Source organism: Theropithecus gelada, chromosome 8 (genome assembly GCF_003255815.1).
Source record: "Theropithecus gelada isolate Dixy chromosome 8, Tgel_1.0, whole genome shotgun sequence".
NCBI lineage: Eukaryota > Metazoa > Chordata > Mammalia > Primates > Cercopithecidae > Theropithecus > Theropithecus gelada.
Genome location: NC_037676.1, coordinates 123,315,674 through 123,331,225, shown reverse-complemented (window position 1 = coordinate 123,331,225; position 15,552 = coordinate 123,315,674). Strand labels below are relative to the sequence as shown.

General features: G+C 36.1%; 1 pseudogene; it reads left to right on the top strand.

The window, feature by feature from the left end:
- Nucleotides 1–1,030: 1,030 nt before the first annotated feature.
- Nucleotides 1,031–1,674, top strand: LOC112630201 (annotated as a pseudogene).
- Nucleotides 1,675–15,552: the final 13,878 nt, after the last annotated feature.

The following is a 15,552-nucleotide window of genomic DNA, read 5'->3' as shown; positions in this document are numbered from 1 at the left end:
TTAACGAGAAAAGTCTATCTCCACCTTATTATAAAAACGTCTCAACTTTTTGTTTTTTTGAAGTCCCCTACCAATTCTATTTTATACACATAACTAGCTGTACTCCTATATAAATCAGTTAACACTGGGAGGCCAAGGTGGGTGGATCACGAGATCAGGAGATCGAGACCATCCTAGCTAACATGGTGAAACCCCGTGTCTACTAAAAAAAAAAAAAAAAAAAAAAAGCTGCCTTTGGTGGCACACCCCTGTAGTCCCAGCTACTCGGGAGGCTGAGGCAGGAGAATGGCATGAACCGGGAGGCAGAGCTTGCAGTGAACCGAGATTGCGCCACTGCACTCCAGCCTGGGCGACAGAGCGAGACTCCATCTCAAAAAAATAAATAAATATAAATAAATAAATAAATAAATAAATAAATAAATAAATAAAAATCAGTTAACAAAATGAGATTTGGGTAGGCCCAGAGAGCCAAACCATATCATTTAACTCTTTAGTTCATTTGGAAATTTCTTAGAGTGTGTTCTGTGGTCATATTCCATAAATACAGACAATCACATGGAAGTTTTCGGTTTTCCTTAAACAAAAATTAGTAGAACCAACCTCTAGAGATATACATTTAGTATGTCTAGGGTTAAACATATATGTACATATAAAATTAATTAATACAATTATATAAGTATAATTAGCATAAACATTTTATGATTATAATACATATATTATCTAATTTTTAAAAGTTTCAAGTTGAGGAAGAGTAAATAAATAATAAAGCAGAGTATTGTTTGACAAAACAATGTTTGACTCATTATTTTCTCCAAAATTGGTGGTCTCTAATTTCTTTCTTAATTAATATATTGTATAACACTCATCCCCATTGTTTCAGTTATTACTTTAAATACTAATATTTCCCGTGTAAAAGTGAGTCATAGAGTCCAATACGCCTGGCTAGCAGCATCGACTACAGGACATCTCCAGGCAGGGTTCGCTGAATAGGGGAGACAGAGCTACCTGTCTAGTATGATGATCGGGCTCTATGGAGGATAGTAATCTAGAGCTTAAGATGGGAGAACAAGACCTTACTGCAAAAACGAAACCTGATGAAACCCCTATATTTGACCAGAGTACTCAAAGTACTAGCCTGGAGTCAGAATACAGCTAGATTTTCTCCAGCCACTTCCCCAATGCGTCCTGGAGGAGACCTGTTTTGAGACCTGTTTGTACTGCTGACTTAAGTAGGGGTGTGTGTGTGTGTGTGTGTGTGTGTGTGTGTGTGTGTGTGTGTTAAGATAACGGGGCCAGCTGACAAGAGAGACTGGAGTTGTGAACCCTGAACAATTTATGAAATCTTTTGAGCATATAAAGAAATCTGGGGACTATCATGTTACAGATGTGGAAGATGCAACTCTAGGACAGATTGTTGCTACAGCAGCTCTGAAAATAGAACACAAATTCATCCATTTCTGTTCTAAGAGAGGAAGAATAGAAGATGTTATCATTAACAATGAACGCAGAGAAAAGCAGCTTGGCAAGTTGTTATTATCAACCCTGACTTTGCTAAGCTAGAAACTGAACTGTTATAAGATTTCCCTTGAATTTCTACCACAAAACGTTGGTTTGTATAAAAAGCTTGGATACCCTATATCTGAGGAAAACCGCATGGGCAGGTTTCTAAACTAAAAATCTTTTCTAGAAAATTGTTAAAGGGGCTAATGCTGCAAGTCTATACTCTTTGCAGCGTTAAAATAATGTACTGCTGCAGCCCAGTAACCTCCATAAGTACTGGACTGAAAAAAAACATGGCAATACTACAAGTATAATGACATTTAGAAGATTATTTTGGGCTGGTGGGATGTGTGTGAATTTAGATTACAAATGAATATTATAAAGGGAATGATTTTTAACCAAAGGAATATATTTTTAGCTTGAATATTTTATTGAATGTATTTTTTTTTAAGTTTGGCTTCATTTCTTGGTAGTCAAGATGATGGGTAGCAAGGAGTCATATGTCTGCTGTGTTGCTCATTTTTAAAAAGTATATGTTGAATAAGGCTGTTTCTTATCACATGCAAAAAATTAAATATTTTTGTTTCAAAGAAACATATCTCAATACACTTAGGGCTGTATCATTTCCCACATATTAAGTGAGGATGGATAAATTAGTTATTACAACTAAACATAGTACAGTCCAACATGTGGTGATACTAATGCAGGCAAACTTGTTCAGCCTTTTAAAGAAGTGTAGAAGAAATGAAAATGCTTCATTTGACAAGATTCAAAGTAAAATAATTTAAAAGTTTTACTAGAAGTTTGTACAGTTCTGTGTAGGTAAAAAGCACAACTTTTCTTATTTGTGAAATATAATTATTCATTTGTTAAAAATACTGAAAAGCAATTATATTGGGAAATCTAAGGTACTTTTAACAGTGAATTAGCAAATCTCAGCATATGTATTTCTACCCCAGCGTTTCTTTTCATGGGCATCTGAAGCCTCTGTTCTGAGTAACATTTTTATCAAAAATGTAATATTAGAGAATTGAGTGGAATACAATATTTTAAAATGTATTGATATTGTTTGTAGGCTCCACCCAAATCTCATGTTGAATTGTAATCCCCAGTATTGGAGGTGGAGTCTGGAGGGAGGTGATTGGATCTTGGGGCCAGATCCCTTATGAATTACTAATCCCTCATGAATTATTGATTGTGCTCTCCATTCACCTTCAAGTATCCTGAGGCACCTTTTGTCACCTGCTCTCTATGCTCAGAATATCTGGCTGTAATCCAAACTTCTGCAACATCCAAACATCTTTCGGGATATAGTGCAAGTGTTCTTGTCTTCTGCATGATGCTTTCTCCGAGGTTCTCAACCAGAAGTAATCCATCTCCATTTTCCACAGAATTTTAATTTCATGCATTTGATTTATACTTTTTTTCCTTCTCAAGTTTGTGAGCAAATATCACCAGAAAGAAGACTCTTGAATAGGAACTCTTTTCTTTCTAGTGATATTTTTTTATCTCTGTATTCCCCATCAGGCTTACAACAATGCTTTCATAAAAGCAGAGATATGAAAATTATGCAATATAAAATGGTGCTTTTTCTTTGTGTAACTAATAACTACAATCCTGTAGGAAATTGTAATTCACAGTGATTTTTGCAACTATTGTCCTAATACAATCTTACAACAAACCTGGAGGAAGGAATTAATAGCATGGACATTTGGTAGATAAAGAAATTGGAGGTCAGAGAGGCTGGTTGGTAGGACACTTGGGTTTTCAACCAAAGCCAGACCCATACGGTCTGATTACTTCCCTCCGCATTTCCTCTCACCCTATTCATTCCCCAACACAAAAACACAAATTCTATTCCACTCTGTCAGCTGCACTTATACTTGGTTGACACTTATTCTTCATCTTACAACTACAAGCAAGTTTTCAACTTTATCCACGACATTACTCTAAGTATTAAAAAACATCATAAAAACATTTATATTAATAAGTATGAGATTACCATTAATGTCTAAGAGGCATCCATAAGCTAGGATTTTATTTCCTTTCTTATATACAATGTTATGATTCCTGGAGCACTCAAAAGAAATTTGTTTTACCATTAATGTCCAAAGGACTGTTTTTTGATGCCCAACACTTGCTTAAAAATTATGTTTACTTTATATTTGAATCATGACTTTTTTTGAATAGCTCTTTGTTCATTCTGGTGGTTTCTATTGTCTTTTAAGAACATTATTTGCATTTACCAAATCTTCAGCTTTCCATGTTTTAAATGACTTTATTCAATGCCACATTTTTTTCTTAAAATATTTCACCCCTTTCCCCATAACATCATCTTTCTGCTTCAGTCTGAGTTATTGGGTCTGACAGGAAGTACCCTGAAACCTACATCTCTTTAATGCTAAATTAGACCTGCTGTAACATGGATCTGATATCTTCTAATTTTTGCTTCTACTCCTGATTTCTTTTAGTTTATATTTAAGTAACTTCCTAAGACAAGAGTGAATGAAAAGTAAACTTTATGAATCATGAATGCCTTTATGGCACACTCACACTTGATTTATAATTCATGGATATAGAATTTGAAGATTAAAAACATTTTTTTCCTCATAAATCTGAAGAAATTGTTTCATCTACTTCCACATCTAGTATTATTGATGAGGATCATAATATTAGCCTGATTAATGCTTCTTTGGTAGTGATTTTTTTTTTTTTAATTTCGGTCTTCAAAATTTTAGAAGCTTTTCTTAATTTTTAGTGCTTGGATAAATAATCAGAATGTACACAGGGATGGAGGTCTTTTTTTAATTTGTGGTCTCTTAAGAGACTTATTGATAGCACTTTTCCCTATGCAGATTCTCAGTCAATAGATTTATTTTTTGAAGTCTAGTTACAGGCCACAGTATTACGGCATCATTAGAGAATGTGCTTGAATATCAGAGTCAAATGGCTTCTTAACATTTAGACAAAATTAGGAGGATATAGTGCTGCTGCACCGGAACAACCTATTCTGCCCCTCACAGTGACACAGTATCTCCCTAGAGGAGCCAAAAGGGATACCAGCCAACTTTACATGGAGAATTTGCCCCTAAGTAAAAGCAAGACAGAGCTGAGCAATTGTTGATTTTATCATCACAAAGTTATCCATAATATAAATTACTCCATGTCCCCTGGCACAGAGCAACAGGTGAAAAGAAGCTTTGAGTAACAGTAAATGTTTTTTTCTTAGAACAAAAATATCACAAATAGGAAAGAAGTGTTCCTCACTAACAGACCTGAGGTGGCTTCTTGAATCTGAAGTGTGTTCTGTATTAACTGTGGGAAATTTTTCTATAATTTAATAAATCTTTCATTTTTGTTTTCTTCATTTTTTCTTTCTGTGCCTTTTATTTACAGGATATTGCCTAATAGGACTATTTCTATTTATTCTATTTATGTATATTCCATGTCTATTTTTTTGCTTCATATTTTGGAAACTTCATTGACTTTCTTTGCAATCCTCCTATTGAGTATTTTCAAACTGTCACAGTTTAAATCATTAAGATCTTTTTTCTTATTATGGTGGTTTTTCATGATGCATTATATTTTTAAACACATTTGAGTGTTAATTCCTACCAGCACTAGTATAAAACAAAACATACCTCACATATCTAAAACATACCAAAATTATGACCATTCTACACAATTTAGTCTTTCTCTAGTGTTTGCTATCTTAATGAGAGGCTGTCAGATTGGTTTTCAATACAGTTATCTCCATCTCATCTCTTGGACTATCTCATTTTTAAGGGACACCTTTCCTAACTTCTGCAAAGCCTACTTCTCCGTCTTTGCACTTTTCCCAAAATCAATTTCTCATTTGTCTTCTTGATGATTTTATTGGTTGTCTCTGCCACTAGATGTAAAGGCAGAAACTGCACCTATTTTTGTTCACCATGTATAGTGCCTGTGACTTGACAGATAACAGACAGTCATTAAATATCTGTGAATGAATAAAAGAACCTATGCATGCATATATAATTATGATATCTCATTGCTATAAAATTTTAGAGGCCAGGTTATGTCAAGGAAAGTTGCATTGCAATGAAAACTACTTATGATTTTGTTAATATGTTAGTTTAAATTATCCCTTTGAGGAATTTGTATTTGTTTTAAATGAGTTAGAAGTGGTTACTTGTAATTTTTTTTTTTTTATCTGTAATGAGATTCTGTGTTGGAAATTAGCTGTTTTAATTTTTTAAAAATACACTTTATTTTTAAAGCAATTTTAAGTTTACAAAATAAATTGAAAGATGCAGAGATTTTTCATATGCCCCTACCCACACATAGTCACAGCTTCCCCCATTACCAGCATCTCCCATTGCAGTAGTACATTTGTTATAACTGATTAATTTACATTGACATATTACCAGCCAAAATCCATAGTTTACATTCAGGGTTCATTCTTGGTGCTGTACATTCTGTGGGTTTAGGTAATTCATAATGACATGAATTCACCATTTGAATGTCATACAGATCAATATCACTGCTCTAAAATTCCTCTTTGCTATGCCTCTTCATTCCCCTCTCCACTAAGCCCTGGCAACCACTGATCTTTTTACCATCTCCACAATATTACCTTTTCCAGAATGTCATATAGTTGGAATTACACAGTATATTAGTCTTTTGGATTGGTTTCTTTCATTTAGTATAATATTCATTTAAGTTTCTACCATGTGTTTTCATAACTTGATAGCTATATATTTTTTTAAGGCCGAGCAATATTCCATGATCAGGATGTACCATAGTTTATTCATTCACTTATCAAAGGACATGTTGGTTGCTTCCAAGTTTTGGTGATTATGAATAAAGCTGCTAGAAATATCTGTATGCAGGTTTTCATGTGGACTTAGTCTTTATCTCCTTTGGGTAAATACCAATTATCACAATTTCTGAATCATATGGTATGAGTATGTTTAGCTTTGGAAGAAACCTCCAAACTGTCTCCCAAAGTGGCTGTAGCATTTTGCATTTCCATCAGCCACAAATGTGGGTTGCTGTTGGTTCACATCTTTGTCAGTATTTGGTGATGTCAGTGTTGGATTTCGGTCATTTTAATAGGTGTGTATTGGTATCTTAGAATTATTGTTTTAATTTGCATTTCCGTGATGACATATGAGGTAGAACATCTTTCATTTGCTTATTTTCATTCATATATCTTTTTTGACGAGGTGTCTGTTAAAATCTTTGGCCATTTTTAAATCAGGTCATTTGTTTCTTGTTTTTCTATCTTTAATTTGTATTGTTACCCCAACCTCTATGCCTATATATGATCTCCTACCTCCAAGAAGCAGACTATATGCTATTAAGAGGAAGAAACAATAATAGTTACTATGTAAATACATATTTGGGATGATGTTGAAAAGTGTCATGGAGTAAAACAAAACAGCACAAAGGAAACAATATGTGCTAGAGGACAGGTTTTGCTGTTGTCATGTTTAGTAAGTTTTAATATTGAGTGGTCAGGGAAGGTGTCACTGTAAAGATATCCTTTGTATAGAGTTCAGAAGGAAGGGGGCAAGCCATGTAGCCATCTAGTTTAAAAGTATGTTGGACAGCTTTTAAAAAATAACTGCAAAGACCATTAAATAGAAACAAGTTTGACATCGTTGAGGAACATTAATACCTTACCTGTATGACTGAAGCAAAATAATTAAGGAAAAATATAATAGACGAGTTTAGGGCAGTGGCCAGGATGCATATCGTGTGTGCCTTTGGTAAGGGTTTTGAGTTTTATCCTGAATGAAATGGGAAACCATTGAATATCATTTTATACACCAAGCACTATTAAGCCTTGAAGATAATTAAGTTGTATCTCTAAGGAGCTGACAATTCAATATTGGAGACAGGCATGTAGTTAAAACGGCATTATAGACGATGAAATACTATGCAGAGGAAATTTTCAGGGAGTAACAATGAAGTCCATCTATCCCATCAGAGGATGTCATAACTTAGAAAGAGATGTAGAAACAATCTCATCCATCTTTCTTTGTTTCTCAGAGTTCTGATTTTTAATGGGCTCCAATAACAGGTCTCGGAGTCTTCAAATTGTGGGGTCAATCCTGGGAGGACAGCCAGAGCTTATTTACAGAGACCTAGAAAGACTCAGAATAAATTGCTGCTACAGTGCCGGTAACCTGAGTCTTCATGCATTCTCCTGGTTATATCATCCCTATTCTCTGACCTTCTGCCATCTTGGAAAAATCTATTTGATTGAGCTTTTTCTACAGTTTTTCTGATTAGCATTTCACATCCCAGCTAACTGTAGTTGCTCCCTTTATTCAGAGGCAATCTTTCAATGGGGCCCTCTATCAATGTCCAATCAGGGAAATAGAAATCACTGAAGGTATTTCAGGCAGAAGGGGGTTTAATATAGGGTATCATTTACAAAATATTAGAATGTCTGGAGAAACAAAAGAGGAAAGCTAATGTTACACAGAAGTCTGCAGCCACAGGGAGCCTCTATTTTCACTACAGATTGCAGGAGCTGGCATTCTCCATGACATTCTTAGAGATGCTGCTGCTGCTGCTGCTGCTGCTGCTGCTGCTGCTGTTCATTAGGAAACCATAAGCCTGTCAATGCGCTGCCAGTAATTGAAATGTCATCCACCTTCCTCAGGCCTTCTAATCCCATGTAAGTGCTTCCCACTCATCTAACATAAATGTAACTGGCAAGTAAGATGATCAATTCATCCTCATTTGCCAAGGAATTTTCAAGTTTTAGCAGTGAAAAACTTATATCTCTGGAAACCCAGGCAAACTAGTCCTATTGATATCTAATAGGCAAAGGAAATTGGGCAACGTAGTTTTCAGGTTTCCAGTCTCAGCAGTACAAAGGAGAGTAAAGAAAAGTTGCTCTGGGGCTGAGTACCAGCAACAGTTCTCGAACACAGTTGCTTTAAGGAAAATACAGATGACTTACAACCAATATGCCACCCCTACTTAAATGTGAGCATGCCGATTATTCAGAACTCCTGTTGTGACTATGATGATTGACCACTGACCATGAAAAGGCCAGACTTTAAGTCTAGGATTTTTGTAAGATTAAGATGATTATTATATAGCACAAATTCAATAAAAGGTTGAAGTTACTATTTATAAATACACAGTAGTAATATGTTACTATTACTACTGCTACTACTAACAGGAACAATAGTAACTGATGAGCAAAAAGAGGCTGTAAAGAGAATAATGAAATTGAGGACAGGCATGGAAAAAGAATAACAAAAACAAATTCACTAGTTGACTTCTCTAGTTTCAAAGGGCAGAGCTTACATTTTGTGACTATTCTCATTCCTCCCAAAATGTAGTTCTAGACATTTCTAATGCCTCCCAGAAGAGGAAGTAAACCCATTTTCCTGGTATAATTGTGGCTATGGGGCTTAGCTTATTTAAGGAGCCAAGAACCACCTCACTCCTATCCCTGCCCAATGGCTCTTGTTATGCTAAAAGGCAAGGAACATTCCACTGTCAAAACACACAATAAAGCAAAGACTAAATATCATTTTAAACATTAAAGAATGTCATGCAAGTTTTTGGTAGCAAGAGGAATTCACTACACATTCACTGGGAGCAGAATCTTTGCTTGGCTATGATTTTGCTTGCATGGCTTTCAAAAATTTCCATAAAATGTATTTAGATTTTATGCCATTATTTTGGATTATCAAGTAAACATTTAATAATAAGACTGGTAATAAATCGCCCTTTAGGCAGGATGGTGAAATCTAGAAATGGCTTCCCTGACACTGAAGAGCAGATAGCAACTCCAGACCTCTGTGTTTCTCACAAAATTGTGTAGAGGGTTTTCAGAGTTCTCAGACTACAGCCCAAAGTTCATCCCTTAAGAGAGCTTTCATCATGTGTTCTTGTTTACAATCCTGTGCTCTGGCTGCCAGACAGGGCACTCACAGCTTTCTAACCTGAATGTATAGACACTGCATGTTTATCCATCCTGGGGCTCTGACATCTGATGCCCAGCTGTGCTGACGTCCGAAGAATGGACTCCAGAGGCAAGGCTCCAGTGACTGCTCCCAGGGAACAACTCCCAGGGAGGGACACAAATCCATCACAGATGACAGAGGAGGGAGGCTCCAGGGAAAGGCAGCTGAGACTGCAAGGAAGTTCAGTAGGGAAAATTTTTGCTGGGTGTGCACGTATGATTTGGGGATTGTAGAAACAGCTAAAGAGTTGCTAATGGACCATTTATTTCTCAGAGCAGAAAATGGCAGAGTTCTATATTTTTTTAATGACATGTTACATTTGCTCTCCCATCCTCTTATGTGGAATGCACATCTACATGTGCCGCCTTTGACTCTTTCACAGTAATGCTCTTTTTAACTCTCCTTATTCATGCATCCATTCATTTCATTCATTCATCTAGTTATTCATCCCCTTTTTGATATTAAATGCTTGGACTGTGTCAGGCACTGTGCTAGGAACTAGGAACACAAGAAATAAAAGGAAGTATTTATTCAAGGGGATTTCTTCTCTCTTCCATGGTCAACAGTAAGCATGTAATTCAAATGCATTTTGAAAAGCACATACAGTGGTTCAATATATTAAAAGCCACTATGAGAAAACCTCCATTTTTCCTGATATCCTGTCCAAGGGTAAGCAAGCTTGTTTTTAGACCCCCTGAGACTAATAGACGTGGCTTTTGATACAGTGGTGGAGTTGTGGGTGAAGAAAGGCACAAATGAGAGGCAGTGGTCAGAAAAGAGAAACAGTTACTTCCCGTGGGCCAGATATTTTACCAAAGACTCTGCTGATGAGTGAAACATTGGCCCAGGCTTAACTTGTGGTCAACTAAATTATGACTACATCTACCATCACAACATTTGGGGAATTTTTTACAAGCTGTGTCAAAAATGTTTACCTCTCTCTCTCACTTTCTCAACTTATTTAAACACACACACACACACACACACACCCAAATGCTGAATTTTATGTATATATTTTTCCTGTTGAATTTTGTCCTATTGGTTAAATTCATTATCTAAATCTGGTGAAATCATTAGGAACGTTGCTTTTGTCATCTATTATTGCAACTACTCCACCCAGCTTTATGTCTTTTGAACATTTCACAATCATGTCTTCTTTCTCTTTTTTCTCTGTGCAATCCATCTACCACATGGCAACCAGAGTGATCTTTCTAAAGTAAAAGCAAAACAACAACAACAACAAAACCAATCTTCTTTTTCCCCCACCCACATATAGTTTTAATGTGGAAAATGCCTCAGTGTGGATCAAGACTTTCAAAATTTCCCCCTTGTTTGCCTCTTCTTCAACTCCTGACACTAACTCTCCCTTACTTCCAAGTGCATTGAACTACTCAGAAGCTCTCAGAACTCAGCATACACCTGCTGTCTACCTACTTGCCCCAATCTTCCTTTTAGGATGCACTTTTCTTTTTAATCATCCTTAAAAAACACTATTCTTCTTTCAAGCGCCTGCCATATTGCACCTTCACTGGAAAAGCCTTTTTTGGAAACACGCACATCCACATCCCCTCCTTCAGGCTAGTGTTTCATTCTCTGTGTTTTCATGGTAATTTACAGATACTCTAATATGCCACTTGTAACATCCGTTAAAACTCAGCTTGTCAACTCTATAATGCTCATACAGTCACCTCAGTATTCTGGTAAGATGCAGATTCTGATTCAGTTGTTCTGAGATGGTGAGGTCTGAAAGCCTGGATTTCTAATAAGTTCCTAGGTTATGCATGCTGATGCTACTATCACAGGCCACTTTGAGTAGGAAGAATCTAACTCTTTGTATATGTTTCCTTTCTCCACTGTGAACTGCTTGAAATGAGAGCCTGTGACTTACTCATCTTTGATTCTTTAGGTCCCAACACACATATGAAGATGAAAAACATTTTAGATGAATTGGTTTTGTGTTATTATCCGATAACAGTTATTTGTTGTTTTGTTTCATATTTGACATCAAACAGTTTTGAGATTCAGAGAATTTCTGCTTTGGAGTATCTTTTTTTTTCTGTCTTTTTTTTCTTTTAAGTGTGAGGGGTTGTTACACAGATAAACACACATCACAGGGATTTGTTGTATATGTTATCTCATCACCCAGATACAGTTTTTTAAAATGTTGAACGGAGCTATAAGAAACTAATCTTCATGTTGACATTTATATGATTCCAACATTTCATTCAAAATAACTCGGCTTTTACATTTTTGACACAGGTTGAAAACTAATTGCTGAAAGGGGAGCTCTAGACAGCACCTTTTCTAATGTTTGCTGAGATACAGCAAAGGATGTAAAAATAAGTTGGTGACAAATACTAGTATTTATGTTAGGGTACTTGCATAAGCCTTATGGAAACCACTTTCCCATACATATTTCTTTCAATGTTCATTTACAACCACTGTGTAAGATAGAATGTATATGTTAAGGACACATAGATTCACTGGTTTTGATGCCTGACTCTGCCATTTACCAGCTGTGTGATCTTGGGAAATTACATAAAATCTTTTAGCTTCTATTCACCATCTGTAAAATGGAGATGGTAATAGTTTTTCTGCCTCATAGGGTTTATTGAGAATAAATGTGTTAATATGCATGAGGTTTTTAGACCAGTGCTTGCATGTATTCAGTGTAAGTATGGGCCATTATTATTTACTTATTTATTCAAAATATTTGAGTCCCTGCTCTATGTCACACGCTGTGGTCTATGCTGGAACTACAGTGATGCATAAGATAATACATCTCTTCTCAAGGAGCACATTGTCTTGGAAAATCAGACAATAACCAAGTAAACAAACAAATAAATAGTTAAAAGTTGACATGTGTGCTGTATAGTAGCCAAACAGGGCCATATCACAGAGCAGAAAGGAGAGTGGAAAGCTAGTTGAACAAGGTAGTCATGATCAGAAAAGCCATCCCTACCAATGGGACTTTGAATTTAAGACTTGAAGGGGATTAAGCCAGTCAGGGATGAGCAGAAGTGAGAACATTCCAGGCAACAGAAACAGCCTTTGCAAAGATCTGAGGTAGGAAATAAATATATGACCATAACCCTCTTCTATGGGATGAAACTGAAGCAAAGTGAGGTTAAGTGTTTTGCCCATTGTTCAATCCTAACCTCCATCAAAGAGGAGATCACAACCCAAATTCCTGATTAATATGGCTCTTATCATTATACCATGTTGTGTACCCACAACATGGAAGGAAAAACAAAGTGGCCAGCTATTTGTTCATGAGATTGGTTCAAACACTTCCCAGTCTGAAAGAATTATACATTTAAACCAGCCTTGTCATCTATAGGTAGAGATGGATAGAGGATGACAGGAAACCCAGGTCTTCTTCATAAAGCTATCCAGAAAAAACCTGAAATATTCTAAATTCTCATTTAAACATGTTTCCATAGTGTATAAGCTGGTTTTCACTAGGTTATGCAAAAATAAATTACTCCAAAATTAAAATTATAATGTTCAAAAAATTTTTATTTCTTGCTTGTCTTGCATTTTGGTGATGACTTTGTTGTTGCTCTGTTCATCCCAGGGTGCAGCTGAAGAAATTAGACTCTATGGGACATTCTGACCTATTAGCAAATGAAAAAGAATGAGGGCATAATCATGCAATGGCTCTTAAATGTCCTTGAAGAATTTCATACCACTTTCACTCATGCAAGGAAAAGTAGTTTGGCCAAAATCAATTTGATGGCCAAATGTAACACCAACAAGGTAGAAATTGGAGGGGATATATAATATTCTCCCAACGGGATGCAATATATAGAACAATAATATGATATACCACATGTACTAAACAGAGACATTCAAAATGTATCTCATCTGAATTTAGAATAATTCAACAGCTATTGAAATATTGAGATATGCGAAGTGCTTATTATCAGGATTTTGAGAGGAATTTTATTCTACTTGATCCACATATTTATTCACTAATTATTGAGTGCTGCTATAGACAAGAATCTGTATATTTCCTCTTTACTTTTAAATCTATACTTCTCTATATGAAAAATGAAAAACCCTATTTGCAAGGGAGAACTAACGCAACTCAGGCAAATATTTGTTTGCAAACCATATGTAGAGAAAAAGAAAGAAATCATATTCTTTAAAACACATTTTATTATAATAAAATAAGGAGATGGAGTCTTGCTATGTTGCCCAGGCTGGTCTCCAGCTAAGCTCAAGCAGTCCTCCTACCTTGGCCTTCCAAAGTGCATGAGCATGAACCACCACACCCAGGCAGGAATCATATCCTTTGCCTTAGTTATAATATGTAAAAACATATGGTTAAATTTTAACTATTGTTTACACCAACATGGAGAGCCTTCTTTTTTTTTCTCTTTCTGCTTTCTTCCAGAATCTCTGCTCAACACCTGCACTGGTAACAGTACCCTAGTTTGACCATAAGAAAAACATATGTACTCATTAGCTATCTCAGATAAGCCAAGGACTAAACCTTATAAGGTATGCTACAAAATTGGAAATGGTGAAAGCAGCAGCATTCCAAATGCACATGATTCAGAAGAGCTGAAAGGTTTTTAACAACCCTCCACAAATATATTTTTCACTTAAGATGTAAATTGAGGACCTAAGGAGACTTACTTTTAAGTTGGTGTCTTAGAGACCCAAAGGATAATAGTGTTGGGTGTGAATCTTATGCTATGGGACAATCTGATGAAAAGAAAATAATCTTTTATTTTTGTCTTATTTTCTACTTTTCAATAATATGCTGCAAAGAAAGGTAACTTTCTTGAGATTAACCCTTTGCTAGACAAAGCTAGAGACTTTAACTTAATGCAATTAATCTATAATTCCTGAAGTCATATTCTCTGGCACATACAGGACTGATATATTTAGCTGGCCACACTGATATGTTAACTACTATACACCAGTAGTTAAAATTGTGAAATGCTTCTATATCTGTTAGTGAAAAGCTGTTCCCTGAACTTCCTCCCTGTTGATAAATGTTTTTGAAATTCACCTCTGTTGAAGTGTTGGTGTTTATGATCAAGTTGGAACAATGGGGTAAGGAAAAGATCTGGGGTTCAAAGAGTAAAGTTTGAGCCTCAGCTCTGCCACTGATTTGGAGATTCAGTACTCAGCCTCTTACCTTCTCACTATTTCTTTTTCTTTATTAAAAAAATTGAAAATGGCAATAACAACTTTTTGCCTACCTCATAGGACTGACTGACAATCAAATGAATGCCAACCATAACATAGATAACCTGTAGGAGGCTTATTATGCATTAGAAATTCTAAATGCTTTACATCCTTACCTCCCCTCACCCCACACTCAACACTATACAGGAGAAGTTATTACCACTCCTATTTTTTAGGTGAAGAAACTAAGATTGTACAAGTGCACCTTACCCAACGTTATACAGATGGGATTTGGTAGAGCTAGGACTCAATCCAAGATCACTCTGATTCCAGGGCTTATCTAGTTAGTAAAACATTAGAAAGGGTATTAAAAATGCAAGATTTTCTCACACTTTTACTTTCAAGCACCAACATTTGGATGAAGGTAACCATGGTCATGTTCTTGATTGCCAGGTAATATTATCCCTTTAAAAAATCTGATCCTGGCCTCCCCCCAAAAATTCCCAAATAAAAAATCCAATTTCTTGCTCCATAGACCACATGTCTTACGTCAGCCTTCTGAAACACATGTGATAGCTCTTTAACAAGATCAGGACACACAAATGTTTTTGATCAGGTTTCCCAATATCTGTGCTCCTCTGATGACAAAACATGCTATAGTCATTTTCCAAGGCTTGGTAAGATTCTCTCTGGTCAAGTGTGCTGGAAGGAGGAGGGCTCACTGGCAACGTCTGTGCACTTAATGGAAAGGAAGCAGCCTGAAGCATTGAGCCCATATGTTTACTCAGCTGTTGGTTTGTCTCCCCATCTGGAAAAAGATTGAGGGCATGCAGAGTCTCTGACCTTGAAATAGGGTAGTAGGCAATAAACCCATGCCGACCACAGACTCCCAATAACCATTCTGAAATAAACCAGGAAAAATGGCAGAGAATTC